This window comes from Macrotis lagotis, chromosome 2 (genome assembly GCF_037893015.1).
Source record: "Macrotis lagotis isolate mMagLag1 chromosome 2, bilby.v1.9.chrom.fasta, whole genome shotgun sequence".
NCBI classification, from domain to species: Eukaryota; Metazoa; Chordata; class Mammalia; order Peramelemorphia; family Peramelidae; genus Macrotis; species Macrotis lagotis.
In genome coordinates, this window is record NC_133659.1 from 65,863,022 (window position 1) to 65,868,853 (window position 5,832).

At 38.0% G+C, this 5,832-nt stretch overlaps 1 long non-coding RNA gene across 1 annotated transcript; it reads left to right on the forward strand.

The window, feature by feature from the left end:
- Positions 1 to 1,936: 1,936 nt before the first annotated feature.
- LOC141511033 (uncharacterized) lies at positions 1,937 to 2,709 on the forward strand. The gene is made up of 2 exons (XR_012475247.1): positions 1,937 to 2,059; positions 2,527 to 2,709. It is a non-coding gene; the product is annotated as an uncharacterized LOC141511033 (long non-coding RNA).
- Positions 2,710 to 5,832: the final 3,123 nt, after the last annotated feature.

Here is a 5,832-nt window from a genome sequence, read left to right on the forward strand (position 1 = left end):
TGTTAATGTACTAATGGCAAGACAGAAAATAAGTGAGGATGAATGGACAAGAGTGGGTAGTTGAGGTAGACTGGAGGGGCTGCTCATCAGAACAGAGTAGATTGGGGGAAAAAAAAACATGAAATTAGGGTGTTTGAGGAAATTGTTTATACTCAAACACAGTTGTTTGGGACCAGGAATTGTGGAAAGAAGATGAGGTTGTTGATACTGGGGAAGGAAGGCAAATGTTGTTGGGTCTGTTAACTAATGGCCACCAGGATCTTGATCAGTTGATGAATTTAGATAACGCAAAAGTAGTAATGTTAGAGAGAATCTGTAAGTGAAAGCAAGGGAGCAGTAAGCATGCCAACTAGTTATCCTTTACAACAATATTAGTTGCTTTTGTATCCAGTCTCAGAAAAAAGAGTTCTATCTTGTGCCCATGATCCCTTCACCTCCCAACTTCTCCATCAAATTATCTCCACTATAATCATTCTCTACCTGCCTACTGGTTTCTTTCCTCCTACCCTCAAGATCCCTGTCCTCAACAGACTTTTGCTCCAACCATCTTTATTAGTTATCATGTTATATCTCTACACATCTTTGCAGCTAAACAAAGCCCTTGAGGACTCTATAACTGGAACCTCCTCTTCCTCTCTTTTCACTTTTTTCAATCATCTTTTGCAACCTGTCTTACCAATAGCATCCTTGACCTCTTCACAAATTTGATGCTGTTGATCACCTGTTTCTAATATTCTCTCTCCTCTAGATTTCCATGGTACCTCTTTCTCCTGGTTTTTCCTCATATATGTCTGACCCCTTCCTCAGTCTCCTTCACTGGATCTTCCTCTGGGTCACGCCCACTGACTTTGTGCCCCCCAAGACTCTGTCTGGGCCCTTCTCTTTTCTTTCTATATTGTCTTGCTTAGTGGCCTCATAGCTCCCATGGATTTGATTATCATCTGTGTGTGGTTATCTCTTCATTCTCAGATCCTTATATCCTGCCATGGTCTCCATGCTGAACTAGAATCACACATGTTCATTTATCTCTTGGACATCTCAAATTGGATGACCCCTAGGCACCTTCACAGTCAAGATAATCAAAGTCAAATGAAATTTCTCCTCCCTATATATAAAACCTTCCCTATTTCTCAACTTTTCAAGGGTACCATCATACTCCCAGTTACTGCAGCATTCAACCTCAGCATCATCCTTGACTACTCATACCTTCCACATGTTCAGTCCAGTCCAAGTCTTGTCATTTTATCCACATCATCTCTCCTTTGGACTATGTGACAACTTTCAACTGGTCTCCTTGTTCATCTCATCATCACTCAAATCCTCCTACCACTCAGCTGCCAAAGCAAAGATCTAATCATAATAGACACAAACGCATGCACTTAACACACACACAAACACACACAAACACATTCACTCAAAACTTCTGCTCATGGACTTTACATAATCCCCCCAATTACTCCAGGATCAAACATAAAATACTCTTTGTCATTTGGAGCTCTTTACAACCTGACTCTTTCTTGGCCTTCCAGTTTCATATATGCCATCTTCTTTGTCCACTCTGGATATCCACCATGCCTAGATTGCTGTGTCTTCTCACTTCCACCTCTTAATCTTGCTCCTTTCAATTCTCCACTCAGCTTGTACCTTCTACAGGAGGCCTTTCCTGATCGAATAGCTTTCCTAAATCTCCTAGCATCCCCCTTTCCAATGACCTTTATCTACTCTCTATATCTTGTCTGTGCCTACTTATTTACAGATTGTCTTTCTCATTAGATTGTGAGCTCCATGAGGGCAAGTAATGTATTTTTTTTTTCATTTCTAGCCCTTAACAAAGGAACTGGCTCGTTGACAGGACCGCAGACAATTCAAAGGAGCCAGAAAGCATAGACCTGGGTCAGCCTCTAGCAATGGCCATCAATGAGAAGACTGTAACTGATAAAGTGCTGACCAGCACTGGTAGAGGAAATCTCCTGGCCTAGGAGCTCTCCAAAGCAGGAGAACTACTAGTGAAATCTAGTCTCAATCCCCTCCCTTTGCTGCCAGATGAAAACCCTGTAAAGTAAGTGACCCAACTGTTAGTGGGGGCAGTATCAGTCCTCACATCTGGTTTTGAGTTCAATGTGCTTGTCTGTTCATCATCATAGATAACTTCTCAAATGGTTATCTGTCACATATTCAAAACACACATGCACAACAACACACACACACACACACACACACACACACACATGCACACTAGTGAATTATAAAAGCAATGAGAAACAGACTACCCTCTGTAAGATAAAACTGGTAAATAGGATGTATTATTATGATACATAAGCATCAGCTACCCAGGCAAGAATTGCTGGTCATTGCTCTGTGACTCTGTCTAGCCCCACTACCAATTTCATTTCTTATCCTAGTGAAATCTGTTTTAAAAAATCCCTGCACTTGTATTTTCTTAGGACTGATTGGGGCTGGAAAACCAATGGGTATCAGGAGATATGACCCCATGGAAAAAAATGACAGCTCTTTTTTGTTTTTCAGAGTAATTGCTACACATGTTCTACTACACTCTGGAACAGTTCAGACCACAAAGGATTATGAGCATCAGCAAGCTGTTCTCTCATCTTTGGAAATCCTGAGTTTCAAACTTTGTCAGGGTACTCAACACGTAGCCAACCTAGAGGGAGAAGCCACTGAGGGCCAACCACTGGAAGGAAAGGACAGGTGGTGAAGGAATCAATATTGGGGAGAGAGATCAGTATTTTGTTAGTGAAGGGAATTATTGCTTGCAACCATTTCCTCTTTCTGATGAACAGACTCATTCCCATTGCTGAGTTTGCTAGAAAGCATAAGAGATTCCAGATGGCTAGATGGTAATAAAACATCCGTAACTAGAGCCTGACCACAAATCTGGCTCGAAATTCCTTTTGAATTTTAAGGTGATATTTTATATTCAGTAACTTCAAAACACTGCTTTAGCACCTTGAGAAAATTCTGTATAGCTTAAAGTAGATGTCAAATGAACCAGATTAAAATGTAATTAGTAAATAATGAACAAAATACCAAAAATACAATGAAATTGCATTTTAAAAGTATAAAATGTAATTGGTAGATATGTAGCAAAATAACAAAAATACAATGAAATTACATTAAAAGTATGAAATGTAATTGGTAAATGTTTAACAAAATAACAAAAATACAATGAATGACATTTTGAAAGTATAAAATCTAATTGTAAATAGTTAACAAAATGACAAAAATGCAATGAAATTACATTTTAAAAGTCAATAGAAAGCCTGCAAGGATCCTTAGGTATGGCTTAGTGACCCTCCCTCACTACCCATTTCTGAATTTGACACCCAAGGCCTAGATAACCCAGAGGACCCCTTTCAACTATATACTGCTTATGGCCCTATGATCTGTGAAATGTTTGATGAATGGAAAAATGAAAGCTTGAAAGACCTTAAGAGAACTTACAAGCTTAGACTTTTCATATGCCCTTGCAAGATCACTTTTAACAAATTTAGTGGAAGTTTTTTTCTTCTTTATATCACAAAATCTGTTCCTTATAAAACTAACTTTTCTTTCCTTCTCCCTCCCCACTATCTCTTGTAACAAAGCAAAAAAGAAAAAGATATCTAAGCAAGACCAAGCCCAGTAGCTGATCCTAGAATGAACAATCATCCATAATATATCCTGGCTGACTCAACACTGAGAGCAGGACGGTATGTTTCATTATCAGACTCTGGAATCAATATTGGGCATAGTATCTGATCCAAATTCAAGCAACTTTTCAGGTTTTTACTTTCACCCTCTGTTCATAAAAATCTTCTCATGTTTTTCTCATAGCCACCATTTTTTGTGATGATATAACATTACATTTATGCACCTTGCTGTGTTCAGTCATTGCTCACTTGAGGGCCACCCACCTTGTTTCCATGTTTCTATTATTCATGTTGTTAATTTGAGAATGTTGGGTCCCTATTACTCATCTGGAGGATGGACCTCTTAACCTGCCTTCAGAATAGGTCTCTCAAAGACTGTCAGTTTGTTCTAACACACTAGAATAGGAATGTCAGAACATCTCAAGTAGCTGTGGGCAAGCTCCCTTGCGCATCCTCTCTAATTCAATTGACTCCTTCCTCTCTAACTCCTGAATCCTCAGTTATCCTTTGGATGAGCCCGAGAGAGGAGGGGACCAACCAGCTGTTTATTGAAAACAAATAAGAGTGCATTGCTGAAAGAGAAGCCCTATCTCTTCTGCTTCTGTGTAATGTATTAAAGTTGTTCTGTAGATATGGGCAAGAAAAAAGAAACCACCTAAAAGGAAAAATATTAGAATTAGAGCTTAATATCAAATTGGTGGAATCTGGAGCCTATATCTCAGCAGAAGAGAAAATGTGTCTGGAGAAGGACAGGGTATCCCTATTGGTGAGCAGAAATAGGCATCTTCAAGAGGATGTCTTGATATTCAAAGTTGTTTCCTGAAGAACTGAGAAACAGTGGGAATTGATAGTAGTCAGGAAGGGTTTCATATTCTCACATCACAGCTCAATGGAATGTTAGGTGAGGACAGAATTTTTTAATTGTAGGGCATTTTCCCCTTAGGAAGCTATGGGCTCAGACACTGCTTTTCTTCTTCCTCCCCCCCCCCCCCACTGAAGCCTTTCATCCATACATACGTATTTGAGAGTAAATTTAAGTAATTTGAGAATAAAATTAAGTCTTTGAATGCTCATGTTATAGGCAATAAATTGGCTGCTGTGATTAAAATTCCATTCAAGATGGTTCTCTTTTTCTGGCTTTCTAGTCAATAGAGACTAGGTTAGGTACATCTAATAAAGCTTGTGAAACTGCCTAACAAAATATTCTGATAGCGTCTACAGCTATGTCCCATTTAGAGTCAATAACGAACACTCCAAAATGATCCTCTGTATCTGACTTTATAATTAAGTAAAATTTGATTTCTTGGTAACAGCCCAATGGAAGAATACAGTACAAATTAGAATGATTTGATCACTTAAGGGGATTCGTTATTTCCACTAATCAGGTGACATACATATATATATATATATGTATGTATACATGTATATATACATATATATACACACATACACACACATACACACACACATATATGTATATATATATATACATATATATATATATATATATATATATATATATATATATATATATATATATATATATATATATGAAATATATTGTTGAGAGCTGGACATTATCCTGAGGACATCCTAGAAGAGATTTCTCTCCCACTGACAATACTAGTCAATTAATAAACACTAAACCAATCCCTGTTCTCAAGAAGTTTACAGTCTTAATGGGGGGACTATGCAAATTAATATGTACAAACAAGCCATGTACAGGATCAATTGAAAATAATCAACAAAAGAAAGGCATTAAAATTCAAGGGAATGGGAAAGGCTTCCAATAAAAGGGAGATTTTAGCTGGAACTTGAAGGAACTTGGGAAACTTAGGAGGCAGAGATGAGGAGTGAGAACATTCCAGGCCTGGAGGTCATCTGGTAACAATTCTTGGGGTTGAAAAATAGGAGAATCTTGTTGGAGGAAGAGGAGAAGATCAATGTTACTTGATTGCAGAACACATGATGGGTTATAAAGTGTAACAATACTGGTAAGTTAATTATGTTTATGTAATTTCATTTATGTCATGTAATTTCATTTCAGTTTAAATTATGAAGGGCTGAACATCAGACAGGATTTTATATTTGATTACAGAGATGATAGGGATCCCCAGGATTTTATTGTGTAGAAGGATGGCATGGTCAGACCCAGACTTTAGGAAAATCACTTTGTTGGTTG